The following is a 23,889-nucleotide window of genomic DNA, read 5'->3' on the forward strand; positions in this document are numbered from 1 at the left end:
CCAGCTGAATCTTAAGTGTTCAATGTTGGGGGATCCACCACTTCCCTCAGGAGATTTTTCCACTGGCTGATTGTCCTCCTCGTGAAACATTTTCCTCTTGGGTCCAGTCAGAATCTCCCCAGGAGTAACTTGCATGCATTACCCCTGGTCTTTTCCATATGATTCCATGTAAACAGGGAGTCTCCATCTTCTTTGTAGCCACCCTTTAAGTACTGGAACATGGGGATAAGGTCTCCCCTAAGCCTTTTCAAGTCTGAACAAACCCAGTTCTCTCAGCCTTTCCTCACATGTCAGCTCCTCAGTCCCCTGATTGTCTTTGTGGCCCTTCTCTGGACTCTCTCCAGCCTGGCCACAGCTTTTTTGTATAGCAGGGTCCAAAACCAAGCACAGTATTCCAGGTGTGGCATGAGGTACTGTTTATCTTCTAAGAGTTGTGACTCCATTGATACTGAAAAGATATTTACTCTGCACTTTCCTGAAATTGTAATTTTTTTTTTTTTTTTGTTACTCAAGCCTGAAAACTCTCACACCCCACAAGCCTATCTTTGTCATTAATAATTTTGCTAGCTTAAGTAGGTTTACTTGGCACATCAGCTTCACCTCACATGTACCTCTGTGATCAAGAAGACACTGTGTGACAAACATTACCAGGCAATTTAATATGTAGATATATCTTTTTTTTTTTTTTTTTCCTCCCCCTGGTACTGGGAAGAAAGCTGACAAATAGCAGCACGTTGACACTTGTATGTCTCTCAAGACTCCTCAGAAGGCATCTAAACATTCAGGTTTTCAAAGCTTTGCATTACCCAAAAGTATTAAGTGAATTTTTCCTGAGGCCACTAAAACAAACTACTACTCCCACTTTCATGGCTCTCCAGCCAACCTCTTTTTATCTGCTAAAATGAAGTTTCATATCTTGCCTTCTAAAGGCAAAATTTGCTTCCAGTTACACCACTAATCCATGGAATTATGCTGGGTTTGTGCCCAGTGTCAGTGAAAGGAGAAGCTGGCTCTAGCCCTCGGTTTACAGCATTGTAACACATGTATTCCCTGCTATTTTTCTGTTGAAGAAATTGCAGTTACAATGTCAAACTCTTACAACTTTGATTTTGCATTACTATGTTTCAGTATTATAAATGTAGTTTAAAATAATGTTGCATCCTGCTGTTTCTGTGGGTTTCTATTTACTGCTGTTTGCTTTCCCTCACAGATTTCTAAATGAAATTATTTTAACTCAGCCTTGCTGCTGTTGTAATAGTGATATGCCTAAATATAGAAATGCAGTGTAAATATTTCTAAGATTCCCTTCATAAGGCAGGCTTTTCTTAATGCCTTCCAGGGCAGGAGCATGTGTATGGGTGTGTGGGGACTGGAAGGACAGCTAACCTAAGAACTTCCTTCAAGAGGGTCTAATGTGGCTATGGCCCTCCTTCAGGGGATTTATTTTGGGGAGAGCAGTTTTAAATTTGGCAAGGTTTTCACAGAAAGAGAGCTTCTAGTAAGGTCAGCTGAGTTGTTGCATTGCTACCCCTGACAACACCATTTCTGTTCACTTTGCAGGCAAAATTATCTGTCCCAGGCTGCCGGGCGCTGCAGGTAACACACGTCACCCTGCATTTCCTCTTTCCTAAGGCTTGCAAGCTGACTGCCGTTATACAAGCCTTCATGGGGCTTTATTTACATGAATATATTTGGATGAAGGAACAAGTGTAACCATAATTTTCTTGATACTTCTTGTGCATTTGCAAGTATGTCTTTTTTTCTGAAATTCCTGGTATCAATGATCCAAGGATAGTTAGTCCTCATCCCTGCTGTGTGGGTGGTGTCAGGCTAGATTCTCTGAAAAGTTTATTTGCACGTCCTTGAGAGTCAGTCTGCAGGATGGTGAATCCAGGAATATATATGGTTTCTTCTCTGCTGGCTACTGGATCTGGTATCCCTTACACTTGTTCCAGTATTGAGATGTCAACACACAAGTAGATTATGGTTTTTCTGACCTCAAGATCGATCCGTAGAAAGGCTAAAACTGAGCCTGACACATAAAAGGACATTGTTGCACGTATGTTAACGCTGCATGAAAATCACCTGTTCGTTTCTTGACTTACGGTAAATAAAATTCTTAGTACGGGATTCTGCCTGTGGAGGACTAACACAGTCTGTGCCTGTGCTTGTAAATAAAACTGAGTGTTCCCTGGTGCTGGAATACAATTGTCTGCAGAGCCCGGGGCGCAGTGACCTTCGCTGGTGTCCCCCCAGCCCGGTGTGGCTCGGTGGGGGTGCAGCGGACACCCTTCCTGGCTGTTCATCGGGACACTTAATTAGCTAGCGTGGAGTAGATGCTGCCATAATTGCCTTTATTTTGTTAATAGTGGCAGGTGTTCTTCACATATCTAGTTTGAAGCGACTCACAAAGGCTTTGGGATCCACAGCTACATCTCCAGTCTAGTGGCATGTGAATTACGGTGGCATTGAGGCCTTTGAACCACATTACAAAGTCATAGACCCTGGTTTATATAGGATACTTGTCGTGACTAATGTAATAGTATGTACCGTAAGAACAGTGACACTGATGAGATATTCCAGGCAGCTGAATACATGATTAAGAACTTGAGTTTTCAGGCTGGGTTTGTCACTGATTTGCATGGCCTTGGGCAAGTCATTTGAACAAAGTTAAACTTTCTCCGTCAGTAAAATAAGAAGCTATTTGACAGATGTGTCAGAGGATTAATTAGGTTTTTTTACAACATTTGAAAGCTGTTAAACATTAATGCTTATTAGGATGAAAAGCCGTGTGAAATGAATGATCCAGTATTTCAGTTATTTATAGAGAAGGTGGTGTTTGGATCATGGATACAAACACCATGTAACCTTCACTTTCACTCATTTCAGCACACCACCTGCTTCTCTTCTCTACCTGAGTGGAGTTGATTTCGACTTTTCCAAAGGTGTTATCCTATCTCAGAAGTAAGTAGCAATGGGGGAATTTTCAGTCTTTCTGTCACAGGATGGAGTGGTAAGAAAGCAGCCTTCCTGTAATGAAGAACCCAGAATGCTCCAACTATTCCAGTTCTTCCCCTTGTACTCCCACAGCTGTGTAGTAAACACGTACAGAGTGAACACTAATTCTTCCTACCTGCATAGCTGTTATAACCCCACAGGAGACCCCATGTATTGCTGGAGAGGTGGAAAGGTAGGCAGAGTCTAGGCAAGAACTTGAATACTGATATTTTTATTTCCTGTAACTTAAATTCTTCACTTCTGTCATGTTTATAGTTTCTTTTCTTTTTATTGAATAAAGCTGTCTGTGTTCCCAGACTGATTATCATAAGGTAATCATTGAACAGTCATGATCACTGTCTGCACATTTAATTTTGGGTCTGTGTTGTCAATTCTCCCATGTTCGTGGTACAAATTAGAAACTTCTGTTTGCCCTGAATATTTTGTTTGTATTGAATCTCAGAATAGATCATTAATGATAAGCTATTTTTAAAATCTTTCCCTTCATTTTAAAAGTTCAGCAGTTTACAAATGTTATTTTTGTTTAATGACTTTCTGATTATTATTGATTTTCAAGAACATTTTTCTCACATGAGAAACTATCTCTCTCAGACTCCGAACTCTTCCATAACCTTTTGTCCCTACTCATTTTATTCTTGTGTAGCTTGATATCCTTTCTAATAGAAGTTTAAGATGGAGATGAATTAAGACCAAATAAAAGACTATAATCCCAATGCTAATAAAAATTCTATCCTATCTTAAAAGTCAATATGTATACGATTTAAAATTCATTTTAAAATTACTGGGTTGGTACCTTTATTTTTGTCTCCTAAGCAGATGCAAATATATCTGTGAACAACTTCTTTGGGGTAATAATTTTTATTATTATGTGATACTGTTCTTTTGATTTCTTTTGTCTGCCTTCCAAAATGACTTTAAAAGTTTTTATATTGTTGTCTGTAATTATTTACTTTCTTTTTTCATTTTCAGAACAGTACCATTACATAGAGACATAGGTTTTTGCTTGTCTCACTTCATTGCAGGCTGCATCTGGAAAATAAGTCTTTTTCTTCCCCTCTAATTTTGCATATTTCATGGGTTTGCTGGTGTAAATAGTTGTGTGGGATTTCAGTCTCTTTTCATGAGCCCTCATTGCATACAGCCAATCTTCCTTTCAGAAACAAATTGATGTTACACTTCAATACTCAGCTTCAGCACAACAATTCTTTGTGTCTGAAGCCTTATGTTAGAACATTGAGGCTCAAAATCTTTTTTTTCCTGGCAAGTCGTGTTCCTTGCTGTTCTGAGTGTGGCCAAACTCAACCCAGTTGTTCCAGTCATGGAACACTGATGGAAATACTTTTCCTACCTTTATTATTTGTACATCCTGACGGATTTGCTCAGAACCTGTTGCACTGCAGTTTTCTTGAGAATTAGAAAGTGCAGAGTTTCTATGCCATACCATTTAAATATTGTGCAGAGCTTATTAGTTTAGTCAGAGAGTAATTATTTTATTGTTGACTTCTAAAAAATATTTTTTTTTAGTGTAGTACACTGATGTTGATATATATTTTATTTTAATTATTACAACATGACAAATGAATTTTCAAAATACTGTGTATTTTGTACTGTATTTTTCAGTTTGAGACATTTCCAGTTTTAGACCATTTGTTGTCTTCCTGAAATTTAGCATGCTGTTTTGTGACATGTTGATGGAAACATGCTATATTCATCTGACTGAATATTAATCTGAGGTCATACAATGTATCAGCAAGTGAAATGTTCAGAAACAACTATTTTAATCAAGACTAACAGCATTTAGTATCTCTGTTTGGAGGCATTGCACAGCCTCCTGGCCACACCTTGGACTGTACTAACAGAGAGTCAGAAGCTTTGTTTGTGGCTGCCCTTTGCCTGGTAAATCAGGGCCCAGGCCTTTTTACTTTCAAATCTACAGCAATGAAGCAGACAATGTTTTTTTTCCACAAATCCTATCCAAGTGCTACAAAAACGTGCCTGTAAAGGCTAATACCATTAAAAGTACTTATAGCATAATAGAGTGCAGAAAAAGAATGAAATTGTGCAGAGCAAAACCAATGAAGTCGTGCATTGGAATACTTTTCCTGTGGACAAATACTTTTCTATCATTTCTGTATGTGTCTGAGAAAATGCATATTCGCTGATGTCCCTGGCTACATCTTTTTACGATGTTGCAGGATTTTGATTTTTAGAAAAGCCAGTGTTTTGACTTTTGGATCCATTTTACCTGCTAAGTTTAGACTGATGTCCTAGCACTTCACATAAACCTCCTGCAGTAGTTACTTTAAAAATAGGCACAGATAATGCAGATTTTACTGGTTCTTACATTTAGATTTTCTAGTTGTAATTGTTACTTCTCAATAACTGTCAGCTTGTATTTGGCAAAATATATTGACAAAGCAGTACATTTCAGAGATCACACTTGTTATTTCAGGCATATCATGTTCAAATCCAGGTGCACCTGTGCTGGCTTGTTTTCAGAGCATTGTACTGTGCTGTATGGTCACACACAGCCCTGGGTAAGTACTAACTTGGAATTGTTAGTGTTGTGTTTTAATTTACAGACAAATCTGAAAATTCAAGAAGCAATCTAGAGACTGGGTGAAACTGATCAGTAAGTGGAACCCAAACTGTGGGTCGTATAGGTGACATTCCCCAGGAAGGATATTGTTAGGTAACTGCCATCTATAAACTTTAGATGTGTAAATTTCAGTCACAGAGGTGGTGGCATTTTATCTTAGCACATGGGGGGCAAGTGGGAGTGTGCTTATCATGTAATATTGCTTGGCATCTGTAGCTGGCACAGTGCTTGCTCTACCTGAAATAAAGCAGCAACTGCAAGGGCATAAGTGGACACAGGGCCCAGAAAATAGACCAGCCATGCAAATGGTGTATGTCTCCAAAGGAAATGTTGCAAGAGTCAAATTATAATAACAAGATGGGAAAAAAAAAAAAAAAGCACCCCTAAGAACAATTATTTGCTTCGAAAAGCTGCTTGTGATTTTTCCATATGTGATTTTTCATATATCCTTGTCCTTATCAGTATCCTCTCTGACAAACTGGCTGTCTTTTTTAGTATATAATAGTTAACTAAGCAGCACCAGCATTCTTCCTCTTCTCTGAGAACTGAAGTTTATGTCCCTGAAAGGCCCTGGCAAAACACCCCTTTAACTTCAGTAACGTAGGAACAAGGGCTACATGAATTCTCTGTCACTCTTACTTAAAGACTGTGGTCCTTTAATTTGAATCCCATATTATTGCCTATATTTTAATATGAGAGAAATCCATCTATTTATACTTATCTTTATTTATAATTTATGCCTTCACATAAAGCACATATGGATTTTCTCCTGACCCTGTAAGTATTTACTGACTCCATTTATAGATCTACTGAACAGTTATTTTTTAAGCAATGATGAAAGTATCCTAATTTTTAGAAGCTGATTTGTTAGTTATTAAGTTTTTTTCATAAGAAAAGATGAAAAACTGAGTTACAAAGAACAAGCAACATTTTTTTCCATTTTGAATTTTAAAATAATTTGTATGTGATAATTTTCCCTGCTTAATTAATTACAGCTGATTTCCATAAGGGTTCTCAGTAATGAATGACCTCAGCCTTATGCAGCATATCTCTGACTGTTGATAGACAAAAATTTGCACACTGGCAGACATCTTTGTGTTTTTGCAGCTGTTTAGGTATCATTTGGATGTTTGTATAGGTGCTTTTACAGGAGCTAGGGAAAGAAAAAAGTGATAAGAATGAACAAACAGGAAAATGCGATTACACTCGTAACACCTACAGAACTTCCTCTCAGACCCATAATGTAACCTATGCAGGATAACTGCAGCCGTTGCATGGAGCACTGTCTTTCATTTCACGCTCAGGCAATTTTTCACGCTGATTACCCTGGCACTTTTAAACAAACAGTTAATCACACTGTTGAGGAATATATCATTCTCATTAATTTCAATAAAATACATTCTCAGTGTGTGGTTATTAGTTGCAGTGATTTAAGATAAGCTGCCTACCTATATCTTGTATTTAAATAAAGGATATTTCTGTCACACATAGCTAACAGGTGTTCCTGTAAATAAAGTTATATGCTTAACCTATAAAAATCAACAAAAGACTATAATGCATAAATTATGAACAGCAGTCTCATATTCTGCATTGATAGCAGAAACTGATATCCTTGCTTAATAGAACAATTAAAGAGTAAAATTTAAATAGACTATTTCTAGATGTAGCTGTAATATAGGTAACAACTAGCTATATATTGGTCTTTTTGAGGAATATTTGTATAGTGGAGCTCTTAAAATAATAAAAATGGAAATTAGATAATTTTTAATTTAAAAATTTCACTTAAGTTTCCAGTTACCAGAAAATAATCATCTCTTTTTGAGCTGTATTTTGAAATAAACATCTTCATGAACGGTGTCACTGAGAACTGAAAAATCATGAAAGGAAATGATGTTCCATGTAACAGATGTGAGTTTAGCTAAGATGTAGCTAGATCTAATTTCATGGACATCAGATCTGCATAAAGCCAGTAATTTGTTAAAATGACTGCTCACACAGTGCCAACAAAATTTGTGTATACACTTACTGACTGTACAGAAACCAGTATTTGAATGTGAGGCATATAAAATATATTTGCAAAAGTGGTAACTGTGTCTGAGGTCATATTTATGCATCTGAAGTATCCATTCTGTATATGAAGATTCCTCTTTCCTTATGTATATACTCTCATGGAGCAAGTTCCTTCAAGTATTACACTGGGATAGTTTAGGTGTCCTGTTCTTCTATTTATATGTTAGTTCCTATATATCCCCCGTCCTAGGATGATTTTTTCAGTTAAGGAATGTTTCTCAATTAGAAAGAAAAACCAAAATGTTAAAATGCAAAATGCAGCATATTAATACAGCGTATTAATCTAATTGCAAAAATAGGTGAAGTGCTGTGGTTTATATTATGTAATTGCCCAGACTCCTCAACTTCTTGACCTTACAACATGTTAATCTAAATGTAAACTTTTCAGATAGTCCACTTATTACTCTATTATTATTCTGTTTCTTGCTTATGATAGTATTTACTTGTATGAAAGCAACTTGTTTAAGCTAGTTGTATTTCTGTTGTTGACTTTGAAATCAGCTGCACAGTAAGAAACCACTAGGAACAGGAACATAAGTAGTCCATAGATTTAAGGTTTAACTCACTCTAGAGTAACCTAAATGTAATCATACAGTGATTAGTCTACTTGATTTTAACTAATTGTGGATCAAATGCTAAGAGCTATTAAACAAGAGCTATTAAACAAGCTGTCATCTCATTATTCTGCTTGATTTTAAGTCAGAGATACGTGAAGATCTAACAGTGATAATGAAATTACTGCTGAACCTAATTACTTTAAAAGGGATAAAAGTCTGATACATACGCTTCAACATGACATTCTTGATGATCAGGAAGATGGGAGGTTCAAACATTTCATCTGAAATATGGCATCTGCTACATGAGGACAATTACTGTAGCAATCAGTTACCAGTTAGCTATAAATAATATTAGTTATATTTGACATTTAAATGGTAACTTATACACACTTTATATTTAATTTTCCAAGATGTGCTGATATACAGTTAGTCCATTTGCTGCTTTTGCAGCTCCTGTGAGTATCTTTGCAGCCTTCAGTGATACAATGCAATTTGCAAGGATATCCATTTCCTCATAATCAGCGATTACACATTGATTTTTCTATTTGTATGTATGGTGAAAGGTGCAACTGTGTAGAGAAGTATGCCAAACACAGAGTATATATTAAAAATGCAAAAAGCTTTGTCTCTGTTCTGAAAATTTTACCGTTTAAACAGCAGAATATGCATAGGATTTATAACAGGCGCAGGGTCTAAGCACATTAAATAGAAAATTAGGGAAGGCTAAATGCTAGTATCCTACTGTTCTAACTGATGAGAAATTGCAGTGTGCATGGTTAGAAAGAGTTTGTGAAACAAGGAGCTGCCTTGGCACACACAGGGAATAAGTACATCCAGTCCCTGCACCAGGGGAGCATAGAGGCGACGTGACAGAATATTCCACTGTCAATAACACTGAGAAAGCAAGCAGTTAAATAATACTCAAGAAGGAGAGGAAGCAGATGATCTCAATATAGTCCAGTTGTTTTTCTGAAAGGCTTTTCTTTCTGAGAAAAGCATCTTGCAACTGAAAGAGTGCTGTGAGCTAAAGGTACCTCTGCATTTGGTGGTTAGCAGTGGTCAGTAAAGCTTGCAGTGGACACTTGCTGTCTCTCTGATATGGAACGTTAGAGGTCGGAGGTTTTCCTCCGGGGCTTGTGAGACAAGCTCCAGCCTATTTTCAACAGAGCTGCAGTAAATCAGAAGCTATTTTCTCCCTGGGGAACAAAGGGTTCTGGCTTCTGCCTAAATTCATGCCAAATTATGGTCAGCAATTCCAAGAGGAATAAAGTCAGACTGGCAGATTTCAGACAAGGTTAAAGTTACCTTTCTATGGAATGGAATTAGAGCTGTTTGTGGGAGTGGCTTTTCATTGGTGCATACTTATGTAGAATCTTGAGCCTACTGCTTCATCATTTAAAATATGGTTTTCCCTGTAGGCAGAGGTCTCTCTTCAGTACCAAATTAGCTCATGTTATGTCTTCAAGAGAAAACAAAGTATCCCTTCTCACTGACAAAGGATGCTTCCTAATATTAGTGCTTCTGAGTTTTTGTGTAGGAGCAGGGGAATTGTGGACTGACAGATCACCTCCTACAGTTACCTCCTACCATTAATTTTCTTGCCTTTCAATGTCTGGCAATTCCATGCCTCAAGTTAAAGCAGATGCTAACTGAAAAAGTTATGGGTTTGTGTATGTGTGAGATTTACAGCAGTGCACATGATATTGCTCCAGTCTACAACTTCACTCACATTTCTGTATCTTGAATTTCCTCTGGAGAATTTATTCTTGTGGGAATGAAAAGTAATTTGCATTGACATAAATTTGTTTAGTTATATCTGTGCCAAACTTTCTAGCAATTCTGCATTTGCCTCCTGCTCTGCTTTCTCACCCTTCCAACCACTTTACTGTCCTAACCAGCCAATCCACCTATTCCTATCACCTATATTTCCCAGAGAATAGAGGACAACATGAACCTCCTTGTCTAAATGCCAGCATTTGGCCATATTCTGACTTTTTCTATTCCACAGTTTTGATATCAGCATAGCTAGAAAATACACTATTTTAGTTAGACTTTTATCATACCTCTTCACCTAAACTAGGATCTTGGAAGAAATTAAAGTAAATCCTAGCTATCAGGTACAAAAAATATGGCATATTTGAAAGCAGTACTGTGACAGTGGAGAAGCAAGGTCTCAGATGAATTGTTGTGCAGTACTACAGTGAAAGTAGGGTGCCAACAAGAAAGTTAAAAACAACCAAGCCATTCCATAATCAGCAATTTCTTATGAACTGTGCTGTATATTTTTATGCATCCGTGCCTCCTGCATCTTCTCACATCATCAGAATCTCTTATCTTCTTCTCTAAATACTGCCTGAGGAGGAGAAAGCATAAGATGTAGCTGGTTCTGAACCACTTGTGGACTATTTGATTGAAAGCCACATGCAGACTTGAGCCCTTTCTCTTGAGGGGGAGGGAGGAGAGGGGGCTTTTGGGAGTCTTTTCACCTTACCTTAATTTTCCTAAAACTTGTGGAAAGGTAATTATTTCTGAGTCCTGGTAAAGACAGGGTCAACATTGGACCATTAGGTTCAAAGGCTACTGGATGAGTTAGACATTTTCACAGACACATACAGCATGAACACATGTTCTTAGAAATCAAGGCTAAAAAAGATTGCCTTAAAAATTATGTTTATCGAATGATGTAGATACTACTATTTGCTTATGAGGCACATTCATGTTTTTAATCATGGAAGGAATGATGTCAGTTAACTGATGTAACTTGACAAAAAAATTTTATCACTCACTAAATTATAGTAAGTTGCTTTTTATTATCATCTAATTTAGGCTATTTTAATAAGCAGAAATTCCTATCTGTGTATCTTCAGCTTACTAAAACTCTATTGCAGCAATATGAAAATTTCACATTGGTGTTCTATCACATGGAGTATTTTACAATTACCAACTGCTTAAGCTCCTAAATTGCTGAAACTCATTAAAAAGCAGCAATCACGGTAACGTAAATTTTAAGCCAGTCACAGAGTAGAAGAAATCATATTTTAGATACAAAAATTGCAATATTAGAGCTGTAGGAACTGCCTATGTCCATCTCCCTTTCCTAAATAGGTAGGCATTCCTTCCAGCAACCCAGAACATCAGCATTCTGTTGGTGATAGCAATTTGTATGACAGGCCAAGATAAACCCGTGCCTAGAGGGAGGGCTGCTCAGCTGTGTCATGAAACCCATTAGCATGTTGGCCAGAACCAACAGAGGGTAAAGAAGGGAGATGAGATCCATTGTCCTCTTAGTTTTATTTTTGTATCTTTACTTGTATTTTTTGTCATGTCCTCCTTAGCCTTCATGAAGGGTTACTTGTTTCCTTTGCTGTTTCATTGCATGGATTAGCAAAATATCTTTCAACATTCAGAATCGTGTAGAATGATGAATTAAACCAGCCTCAAAAGAAAAAAATACCGTCCAGCTTCAGCTGGGGTTCAAGTTGCCCCTTGGGACTTGTAATGACTTGATTTTATGGATGGTGCTTTGTGCTGTTCCACTTCCCCCCCCCCTGTGCCGGGGCCATCGCCACTGTGTGCTGGCTGGGTGCCTGGGATGTTCAAGGCCAGTGGGGAAGGGAGGAACCAGCCTGGTGCTTGAAGGAGGGGCAGAAAAAAACTGTTTGGTTTGTCTGCTTGCTGCACAGGACCTTCAGAGCCTGATAACGAGGGGAAGGGAGCAAATAGGTGACCTGCTCCATTACAAGGAATGGCTGCTTGACTTGTAGAACGGCGTTAGCTATGCTAACTGCATCGCTGGGGTGAGGAGCGGCCAGTGCTGGTGACAGCAGGTAAATACTGTTGTTGGTTCTTATGGTCCATGCAGTCCCTTTCCACCATTTTCCTCCCTGGAGTCCTGTTTCAGTAGCGGGAGTCTTGTTAGGCAGGCTAGCTCTATGGAAAAAAACATCATAGAATATAAGTGCCATAAATGCCCATCACAGTGTAACTCTGAAAACATATGAAACAACATGCTCATTTTTCAAAGCAGGTACACAGACATGCCCCTGGCAGGCCAAGAGAGAATCACCACATAAAGCATCTTCTCAGATCTGCAAAATTTTCTCCTTTGCTTCTCAGATGTCATGCGAGACTGAGCATGCACATGTTTGTAATTCAAGGCAGGTATTGCTTGCTGCCTCGAGACTCCTGATTACACATACTGTTTACCCATCAGTTTCCCAAGAGCAGAGCCCTCTATCATCCTGCATCCCCTTTTGTGACAGTTAATTCTTTTCTAATCTGATAAAAGGTTTCATCAGCCATGCTACTAGAGGACAGGCAGTCTTCTGGAATAGCGGAAGGATGCCAACAGCATTCATTTCCAAAACACAACTTTCTCTAACAAGCCAGTTTTTCCATTACAGTGAACAGGTGAGAATGCCTGGAAATTTCAGATTACAGGGGTATTAGGCTAACTTGCACTAATTTCATGGAATTTATAAGAGCAATCAGGCTTTAGAAGACATTGAAGAAATACACCTTAGTATATATGAGCTGTTATATAAACTCCTAAAGGAATTCCTAGTATATATAAATTCTATATAAATATACCCTAGTTTATATGAGGCTTTGAATAGATTATCAATAGAGTGTGTGTTCTGTTAATTGTATGAATGTGACTGGAGGACTGTGTATTTGCAAATTATTTTTGACAACTAGAGATTAAAAACCTTGCAACAGAAAACTGCCTCTGTAGTGTCTGCACAGTATCACAACAGTCACAGGGATAGAAATGTCCGTGCCAAATCGGTTAATACCTATTGGGTAGCAGCAGTGATCACAGACTGGGCACTAATAGTTTTCAATCAATAACTGACTCACATTGGCTTCTTATCTGGCCTAAAATTTATGCAAGTCTTCAGTAAAGATGCTTTTTATAATGATTTTAGATTTTGACATGCAGTAATAGAATAAAAAGACTGCTGGCTAGATTGTACTAGGTATTCCCAAACATGTAGTAGAAGCAATCATCATGAGATATCCACTCATGATATTATGTGTACTTACAGGAAAAGCCCTGCATGTGGAAGGAATTACTCTTAGCAGCTGTTTGCTTGAACTGGGTCAGATAGAATTAAACACCGACACTAATACATTTTTAAGTACTCCTCTAAGTATAGTAAGACCATCAGTTGAAGAAACCATAGAGAAAAAAAAAAAAAAAAAAAAAAAAGAAAAGAAAAAAGACTGACATTTTCACTGCATAGAAATACTATAAAAGTTTTGTCTCAGTTAATAGTGTAATTGACTATAATGACATATCTGATACATATCTGTAATCTCTCTCCAATTGTCAGATTGAAAAATAGACAATGAGAGTAATTTCACTCAGCCTGTAATGCATTTGGATAGAGTGTTAAAATTTCTTCACCCCAGATTATCTGGTATAGTGCTGACTAAGTAGACAGAATTCACTCAATTGCTTAAAAATCAGTGCAGTGCTTCAGATTTATGCACAATGCATTCAGTAAAGCTCTTTCAGTGAGCAAAAGAACAGACTCAAACAATAGACAGACCACAAGCCTCAACTGTTTCTCAAAGTTCTCATAAGTACAGAAAACATGTATAAAAACCAATCTTCAGTTACCTTCTTGGGTCACATGTAATTCCATATATCTCCTACCACAATAAGAAAATCAATTACTGTCAAAGAACTATAGCACAATTCTTAGAATAATTTGGTTCTTCTAATTTAGAATTTAGTGTATATATTACTTAATGATCAAAAGATGATTCTTGTAATGCTATATATGATATTTCTCAGATGTTAATACACAGCAAACTGGAATATAAGAATTTCAAATATGAACTAATGCAAAATAATATGAGTATAATTATCACTTTTAAAAGCTACTTGCAGTTTTCAAGTCTTATTTTTCAAATACTGTTTATTTTTTCACTGATATAACCAGTGCTTTACTTACACATACACAAACCAGTAAAGAGTATACAGTGTTGCCTTACTCAGTTCTGTCAGTTTTAAATGTCAACACATTTCGTATATATGCCATTAGGTGTCAAAGATAAAAGATATAAAATTCATGGTAATGTGTCTAAGAAACTCATATGGGATAATGCCAAATCAGCTATGAGAAAACAGCTCACCCCAGTCAAGTACTTGATGTGGGATTAAATCATAGCTGTTTCCATTTAAATGAGTTTCCAGACTGTTTCAGCATTTTTAAGATGTAATTTTTTGGCCTATTCTAAGCAATCTTTTTTGGAATCTCTCTAAAACTTTGTGTTTCACTCCACTCACAGAAATGGAAGATGAAGGATAACCACCTAAGAGATACAGGTGGCATGTGTCTTTCCTTAAAACCTATCTAGAAGAGGAACAAAGTCTGCTAACAGTGTTCCAGTACAGACCCATTCAGTTTAAAGGAGTCGTTTCAGTGGAACATCAGAGTTAAACAAAACAGTCAGTACTGAACCATTTAAAAAGCTTCTGGGAGCACTTTCATGTCTTTGTGCTCTGTAAGGGGGTATGAACACTGACTCGTCCTGGATTTGACTGTTCAAGAATCTGTTGCTTTTAGAAAGAAATGTTTGTATTAATTTGAAATAGTTTGGCTCTGTTTTGATTTTCATATTGCATAGCAGATACGATATGTTGTCAGAACAAAAGGGTTTGATCAGTCCCAAGCTTTTTGTCCTTGGATTTTTTTTCTCGAACAATTTGAAAAAGCCAGGTTTACATTCTGACTCAGAGCGAAGCAAAATGTCAAAGCCTCTATGTATTTTAGGAAACACTTCCAACCTTTGCAGATTTCCACTCAATATAGATAAAAATGGTATTATAGCCCCACCTTTACATAAGCTGCTTTCAAAATTGTGTGTTCAAATGGGATCTGATCCACTGCATGCTTTTCTGTCTGCTGTAGTGAAAGACATATATAATTTGGCTCATAATTACAGAGAATGCGTGTTACACAATAGCTCATGCCCTCTGAATGTATAATTATGCAGTCAGGTTTTTTTTGTTTTTTAAATGAAGATCAGTGTGTGTCTCATTCAAAGAATACAAACTGCTTGGTAATAAACTGAATATTTCTTCACACATGTCAAATTGGCCGACATTTACATAGAAACAAGAGAAGGTTGTGAGAGCAGGGATTGAAACAACCCAAAGTACTGTCTGAAAGAAAAAGTGTACCAGTGCTCCATCTGAACTACCATATCACAGTCTTTCCTTCAAAAAACTGATTTTTTTCAGTGTCAATACCTATATGACTGTAGTCACTTATTGGATAGAGGTATATCTGAACTACAGAAAAATAGAAAACAATTTCTGTGAAAACACTCATATCCTGTACAGTGAAACACAACGCTGAAGTCTATCAAAATGTTTATCTAAGGGCAGTTTAGATTCCCTAAAATCAATATGTAGTAAGACTTGAATAACAGTTTCAGATGTACCAGAAAAGGAAAGAAACCCAAGTGTCCCGGAGTTTTTGAGAAAATACTCTAAAGAATATTCAGTTCTTTTTGAAATTTACTCTCCAGTTCACAAGAAAATAATGCAGCCAGCTTCCATTCACTAGGTATTTTCTATAATGATGGCAGGAATACTAACATTAGCCTACAAAATTAAAGTATTCAGTATTTGGGGATTCCAGATTAACTGAGAGAAATTTGGAAAGAATAAGAAAGGAGTACATTCTGAGCACAAGGGATGAGAAAGTACATAAAAATGAGATAACTGAGAAGGAGGAAGAGGAAACTGGATAAACTGCTTTAAATCTGTGTGCTACTGTTAGCACCAAAAAAAAAGATTGCTTTATATATCTTGGCTGATCAAGGTCAAAATAGCTTTATGGGTTTGGTAGTTAAAACTCAACTCTGGTTTTATAAAAGAAACAATATTTCATGTTTAATGAATGTGAAGAGTGGGAATAATTTTTTAAATTAATAAATGTTGCTGAAATTATTTAATGTATGTTATGACAGACACCGAAATGTGTTTTTAAGCATGCTCACTCAGGGAAAATCACACTATACCAAAGGAAGAGGAACATTCAGTATATGTTTTTCTTTAGATCTTGTCTAAAATATGAATACTTTTCAATATAGCTGCCCTGTTGGCTGCAGAGTATGTGTCTTTTTACTGCAGTGAAACTCTTCTGAGGAAACTAGCTCCTATGCAGAGTAGAGGTGCCACATTGAGAAACCTGAGTTAGTTCTGAGTAATCTGCTTCTGTTTGTGTGGTACAGCTTAGCATGGTCCGAAAATGCAAGCTGAAATCCTGGTGTCTGCTGAGCTCCATCCTACCTCTCTGTCCCAGTATGTATAACCTTACTGGGAGAGACTGAATCGGGAATAAAATGTGTGAGGCACGTGAAGCTTTCTTGTTTAGAAGGTGGGTTAGCTGATCATAAAAAATGGCAGATGCCTGTGTAAAGGTTTTAAGGTTTGGTTGTTTTTTTTTTTTTTTTTTTTTTGTTTTTTTTTTTTTTTTGTTTTTTTTTCCTGCCGACCTTCTGATATCTGTCTGGCAGAACCTTATCTCACACTCTCCATTTATAGTTTTAGAGGAAGCTCTCACTGAAGCTACTGTATTAGCTCATTCCTCTATTTGGGATTGCTTTTAAATCAGCTTTGTACTTCTCAGTAAAAACTCAAAGCCTTGATGATGTAATATATAGCCTTCATTTATCAGCTATTATGCTATTGAACAGAAGTGTTATTTTCCCTTGAAAACCTCAGTAATTTATATTTTTGTTATGCATATCTTCCAGAGGAATGCCACTGTGTCTTGCTGATGAGAGAATTAGTGTTCTTTGTATTCAGGGCATGATAAAAGTTTTCTCTTCTGCTCATGCTCAGATGTGGTGTTATTCGCACAGTTTTAAAATTAACTGTAAAGGTTTCACATTTACAGGTGAAAGACTGTAGCTTTTACACTCATTTGTTTATATATATATCATGTTTACTACAGTACTGGATTATTGTCATTATTTACTCTTCCATTTGTTCAATAAGATCTATTAGTATAGAAAAGGGAGAGGTTTGTTCAGACACACCTTTCTTAAAATAGCTGATTGCTCATCAAACAAGTTAGTGATTTTTCTTTCCACGCTTTGTTTCATGGGTTTGATTTGGTCTATCTTGTTTCTTTCTAAAGGAAAATCAAAAAATAAGGGAAAAAAAGTGTCGTCTCTTCCCTCTTCCAGTTATTTAGATGTGGATAACATTCATTTTCCCAAGTATGTGTTCTAACTTTGAGTTTTATTTTACACTATCAGATTGAAATATCAGTTCCTACACAGAAGAGCAAATCTAACCATTCAGACAGTGAAATATACCCAGATTTTAGCAAACGCAAGGGAAAACCTAATGCTTCTAGTAGAAAACAGAGAGAACCCAGTTCTCTGGCTATTGTGGGGCGTGAAGCTGAAAGGGAAAAAGCTGACGAGGTAATAAAAAATGCATATGTGCTGTAACATTTAAGGAGGTTATTTTTATTCAATTTACAAGATTAGTTCTACAATTTATTGTATTCTGGGCTGTGTATTTATAATTGTTCATTGAAAACATTTCCTTTTTCCAAATTTTACCAGCAGATTTTACAAGTTTGAGCAAAATACTCCAATGTAATTTTCATATATACAGTCCTAGAAGGAGTGGGGAAGAAACTGGTGTATTTAATAACCATCCTCAGAAGATACACACACACAGAAAGAAGAAGTTTGGACCATTTATCTTAATTCTGCCATTTTATGACTTTCGAGTGCTTACTTTAACAACCTTACTGTTCTCATGCTGTATGTTTCATAAGTGATATGAAGAGATGAATAGTAGTCAGTAATTTTTGGTGTGTTTTCATCTACATAACTGTGCAAATATCTCATGCATAATCCTTCATTAGCATATCCATACCGCTAGAGACCTTTGTCATGCGCATTCACAGAATCACAGAGTGGCTGAGGTTGGAAGGGACCTCTGGAGGTCATCCTGTCCGACCCCTCTGCTCAAGCAGGGCCACCCAGACCTAGTCAGTTGTCCAGAACCATGTCCAGGTGGCTTTTGAATATCTCTGAGGATGGAAACCACAACCTCTCTGAGCAACCTGTGCTCGGACACCCTCACAGGGAAAAAGTGTTTCCTGATGCCCAGTCAGAGCCTCCTGTGTTAATTTGTGCCCATGGCCTCTATCCCTGTCCCTGGGCATTGATGAAAAGAGCCTGGCCTCCTCTTCTTCACATGCTCCCTACAGGTATTTATATACATTGATAAGATTCTGCCCCCCCAGCCTTCTCCTCCAGGTTGAACAGTCCCAGCTCTCAGATTTTCCTCAGGAGAGGTGCTCTAGTCTCATCATCATCTCAGTGACTGTTTACTGGACTGTCTCCAGTATGTCCATATCTCTCCTGTATTGGGAAACTCAGAACTGGACAAAGGACTCCAGGTGTGGCCTCACTAGTCCTGAGTGGAGGGGAAGGATCATCGCCCTGACCTCTGGCAACACTTCTGATGCAGGCCAGGATACCATCCACCTTTGCTGCAAGACCATGTTGCTGGCTGATGTTCAACTTTAGTTCACTGGGACCCCTAGGTCCTTTGCTGCAGAGCTGCTTTCCAGCTGGGTGGCCTCCAGCCTATGTTGGTGCCAGGCGTAGTTGTCTCCAGGTGTGGGACTTTGCATTTGTTGAACTGTGTGATATTCTTGTCAGCCCGTTTCTCCAGCCTGTTAAGGTTCCATCTGGATGACAGCACAACCGTCTGGTGTATCAGCCACTTCTCTCAGTATCAGCCACTCCTCCCAGTTTGGTATCTTCAGAAAATTGAGGGTGCACTCTGTCCCATGACCCAGATCATTTACAAAGATGTTAATTCCATTCATGTGTCTTGAGAATGGACAAGCACTGAGTTAGTGAGTTGTTCTTGCAATCTCACAAGATCAATAATAAATGGCTGGTTTGACATTTATCTTAGAGGTTAAAACAAGATGTTTGTATCATACAAAATTCTGTAATAACGTTTGCTTACTATGGTCTTCCTTCAGAGTCCAGTGCATGTCTAAATGATGGAGAATGAATGCATGTCTTTCCTTCTCAAAGTCTGTGTGCAAGAGAGACTTCCTCAAGTCTTCCATCCATACCAAAGATATGAGTTCTAACACTTGAAACCCACAAGGCTGGAAGTTCAACTAAAGAAGGTAAACTCTGTCCCATTGCTATTTCCACTGATCCTGTTTCTGTTCAAATGAGTAGTTAGAGGGAAGAATCATCCCTCATCATAAGAGCATGTCACTTCCCTTTTAAAGAACTTTCTTGCTTTATTTCTAATTCCAGATGAACGAGGGAAGATATAACTTTTTGTTGCAAGATTAAGTTTAGAATTAGAAGGATTTGGGTACGGATGAGAAAGACACATCGTCAGTTGTGTCAAATTCCTGGTTGATGCAACTGCTCAGGGTTAACAAAGACAGTAAATGCTGGACAACTGAACTCCTTACCAGTGTGCCTTGACTTAGGTTGAATACAATGGTTCATGTCTGTTGGCAGTGGGCATCTCACTTCCATTCTCATGCTTGGGCAGCTCGGTCTTTTGTCCATCTACACTCTGGTAGTCCCACTGCCAAAAGCAAACACTGAAAACCAGCTTCTGCCTGTGTGCCACAAGTGTAGGGTCTGTTCTCCCACTCCTGTGGTGTGCAGGAAATGTGTAAAGTACCTTCTGCATTTTTTTGGTAATAATAGGTGACATCAGTAGAGCCTTGAGTGCAAATATAGTGAAGTGTCATGTGACAGTTGATATCCTTTCCCCCCATACAGAAATAACCACTTCCTTTTGAAAAGTAATTCAGAATATCTGAGTCATTAATGTTCTGTCTCAGAATGTGATTTCCATCACGTTGCTGTTTTTGTGGTCTGCTTATGATGTGAGTTATCTAAACCAGCATTTCCAGCATTTTTTTTCTGTTTCAGATTCATGCCCTTGCCATCTTTAGGAGAAAAAAAAAAAAAAAAGATAAAATTTTGAAGCAAAATGTGATATTTTATGATTTATTGTAGGTTTTTATTCTCTTTTTTTTTTTTTTTTTTTTTTTTCAATCCCCCCAGTATTGTTATCTGACTTACTGGAGTTATGTCAGTGATGGAATTGACACTTTCTGTCCAATGGTTTGACAGGGGGAGGCTGTTGCATATAACAATGGTAAAAGTAATTTTAAATAAATCAAGAAACCTGTTGAGTAAATCGGATAGGTTATTTTCAGGTTAAATAGATTTAACTAGCACTACTAGTTAAAATTCTTTACTATTAATACTGCTACTGTTATTAACAATAGTAATAGAAACTGAAAATGACAGGATTGATAGTAGTACTGAACTTCCTTTCATTTTCTCCAGTGTCCCTTCTCTCCCTTCTCTTGTAGTGTTTTAAATGTCTTAGCTGTCTTTTTATATCAAAGGCCAACACAGCTAAACAAGTAGTACAGTCTTTGAATCCTCTCTCTGTATAACTTCCCGCCCAACCTTTCATTTAGATATATAATTTCCTCTCCTAGGAAGGTGTTTCATGCTTTCTTAACTACCTCAATGGCTTAACATCTGATCCTTATCTTGTATTTTACTTAAATATTTGCCCCTCTTAGAGCCAATAGGTGTTAAAGTTGCTTCCTTTCCCTTTGTTATTTCAGAGCTCATGTAAATATATTGCCATAGTTTCTGTGCAAGATAACATTACAAGAGGAGATTTTCGAAAGCATAAAAAGGTAGGTAGTTATAGTACTATTTTAAATATTGTAGCCTGCTGGTATAAGAGGTATAAGTAGAGACTCAACTGTCGTTAAGGTGCATATCCCATGAGCATGCACTCGATTTACAGATTTGGGACAGGTATTCTGTAGATAAACCTAGAAACTTGAGTCAGGATCTGGAAGGTGGACTGATACAGTTTTTAGATGTGAAAATAATTTCCTGGATTTCTGGTGTTTTCAAGGCCATAGTTCTTATGTAGGAATAGTTGAACTGTAATTTTTTAACTTTTGTTTTACATATAAAAAAGCTTTTTCTGGCAGTCAGAAATCACTATTGTACCTGACCATGCATCTGTTTCTTGATAACTGAATTAAAAGGAGGAAAAAAGAAGGTGGAGACAGTATTCAGTTTCTGAAGTAACTGCCTTTTAAAAGACCCCTGAAGGCAGTGGATACTGTGGTATATTGCATTAAATAGCAAAATTATCGTTTCATTGTGAAACAAACAAGGAATTAGAGCTCCATGCAGGGGAAAGGCTCATCAATAAATGAAGTTGCATTCCCTGCTTCTCATCTCACTTTCTCCACAGATAGTACGGTGTCTCTTAACATAAGGAGTTAAGCTTAGAGTCTGTGTGTTTCTACATGCTTCAAAATCATCAGAATTGTGAAAGGGAAGGACTGGATATTTCCTAGTAGCTTTTCTTTTTTTTTTTTTTTTTTTTTTTCCTTTTTTTTAAAATATGCCTTTTATTTCACCGTTAATCTCACTGCTATTTTCTTGCAACTGGAGACTGTTTGGATCGCTGAAGTGATCATTAAAGCACTTAACAATGACATGGTTCCTCTACTAAAAAGCCGTGGAAGCAATTTTCAGAGGTGTATGTCCCCCAAAACAGATTCCAGGAACAATCCAGGAGAGGTAAATAGTGCAGCTCCTTTCCTTGTGAGTGAGACTCATTTATGAACATTGCACTCTTTACTTCTTCATTTATGCTTTTAATTACAAGCCTCAAATGTAGAAACCATAGACCGAAAGGAGCCATGAAAGCAGAGACAAAGAGCTGATACAGCTGCTGGACAATGAAAGAGTATTTGAATCTCTATGCATGGCATTCAGAGAGAAGAAAAAAAATAGCTTGCATAGAATTTTATTATACTGAGTAAAATTAATCTGTGCAGTAACTCTTTGAAATTAATAGAATAATTCTCTCTTTTTTTTTGAGTCAAGGGAACATTTATTTACATTTTAATAAATACCACATTAGTGATTGGTGCAACGCAAAGTCTGAGATTTCACATCAATATGAGTTACAGCATCCATATTTAGTCTTTGCTACAAGGCTACTTTATTAATGGGACCAAATATACCACATAAACAAAAAAAAAATTCTTGTGTAAACTTTTTTCTTCAAGTTTGTTTTAATTGTTCCCCTTCTTGCTACTGTCAGGTCAAGATTTGCAACAGTAACATGCACCTGGCTGTATTTAATTTTTTTTTTAATTATCCATCAATATGAGATTTTTTTGTTGCAACTAACAAGTTATAGCTTAAAGCCTGAAGAACTATATCTCAGTATTTCTGAAACTGAGAAAAGATGAAGGAAGAACAGAGAAAATGAAGTTCTTCCTGCTACTTGTGCTGAATCATGAATTTACAGTTTACTCTTTTCCTTAGTGTTAAATTATCTAGAAGTTCTGCTCTTTTTGTATTTAGTTATTCCAGGGCTGTATGTAGCATCGAATAGTTTAAGATGACCTTCCCTTTATCTCATATACTTCAGTGATGTTAACTCTCTCATTGTCTCAGATAAAAGGAAGTTTTGCTGCTTTTATTCAAATCCTAGGGAGCTGGGCAGCCACCTGAGACTCCATTAGACACCTTTAGCTCTTTACCAGCTACTCTCAGCTCCTCTGGAGTTTCAGTTCTGATTCGACATATGGAACAAAAATATTTCACTAACCCAAACCTTCAAGCTTTTTTAATGCATGACATCAATAATAATTAGCATCTCCTGGGCAATGGTTCATGTGTTTTGAGTCCATCGTTGAAAATAGTAAAGCACTTGGAGATGTCCCCAGGCTATATGAAAAAAGTACAGTAACAGTTGCTTTTACTATTCTCCCTTTTACAGACAGTATTTTTCATCAGTAAAAAGAAAATTTGCATAGTATTCAGGTATAGCAGTGCTCTAGAAAGTCTGATACACATTAAGAGACTGGTGGACCAGGTTATTATTTAAAAATGCACTGAGGACATAGAACCTAGTTCTTATTAGTATTACTTGTCCATTTAATTTTTAGGTCTTCAAAAAGCTACTCAGAATGACTACAGGAAAAAAAAGTAAGTACACCCATGTGGAAAACAATGTGTGCTTTCTTATCTAAGCCTAACAATCAAAGTAATAAACTAACCTTGTCACAGACCAGTAGATACATGGCTCAATAATACCCAGCTTTTAACTGCTATGTAAGGATCAAGGTAGATCTGAGAGAAAAGTGTGTTCATAACTAAGAATGTTGTCTGGAAGAAGATGAAGATTGGGACAGTACTGTACTTAAAGATACTGTTTTATTTGAAGAGTTTCCACTAACAAAAGAAGGGAGAAGATTTATTTTTTTTTTCCCCTGGAATATCATAGCTGCTAGACTGTATTTTGTTTGTTTTCTTGCTTTTTCACAGTTCTTATAGCACCTGAAATGCATTGTACATAAAGGTGTATTTCTCCGATGTCTTCCTTCCCCTCTTGCTTTTATGTAGACACCAGTGTAAAAGGAGTACAATACAGCACTGTTATTTGAAATCAGTTGAAGTCTCAACAAAAAGGCGTTAACTCTTCACATGGAAAGGAGACCCAAGTGTGTTCTTGTTTTTACCTGCTTTGTGGCCTTTATTCAGTCA

The 23,889-nt window shown here is 37.2% G+C and overlaps 1 long non-coding RNA gene across 1 annotated transcript; it reads left to right on the top strand.

Annotated features, from left to right (window-relative positions):
- The first annotated feature begins 19,300 nt into the window (after positions 1-19,300).
- Positions 19,301-23,359, top strand: LOC116962029. The gene is made up of 3 exons (XR_004407323.2): positions 19,301-19,442; positions 20,928-21,002; positions 23,292-23,359. It is a non-coding gene; the product is annotated as an uncharacterized LOC116962029 (long non-coding RNA).
- The last annotated feature ends 530 nt before the right edge of the window (positions 23,360-23,889 follow it).

This window comes from Tyto alba, unplaced genomic scaffold, assembly GCF_018691265.1.
Source record: "Tyto alba isolate M040663 unplaced genomic scaffold, T.alba_DEE_v4.0 Super-Scaffold_13, whole genome shotgun sequence".
NCBI lineage: Eukaryota > Metazoa > Chordata > Aves > Strigiformes > Tytonidae > Tyto > Tyto alba.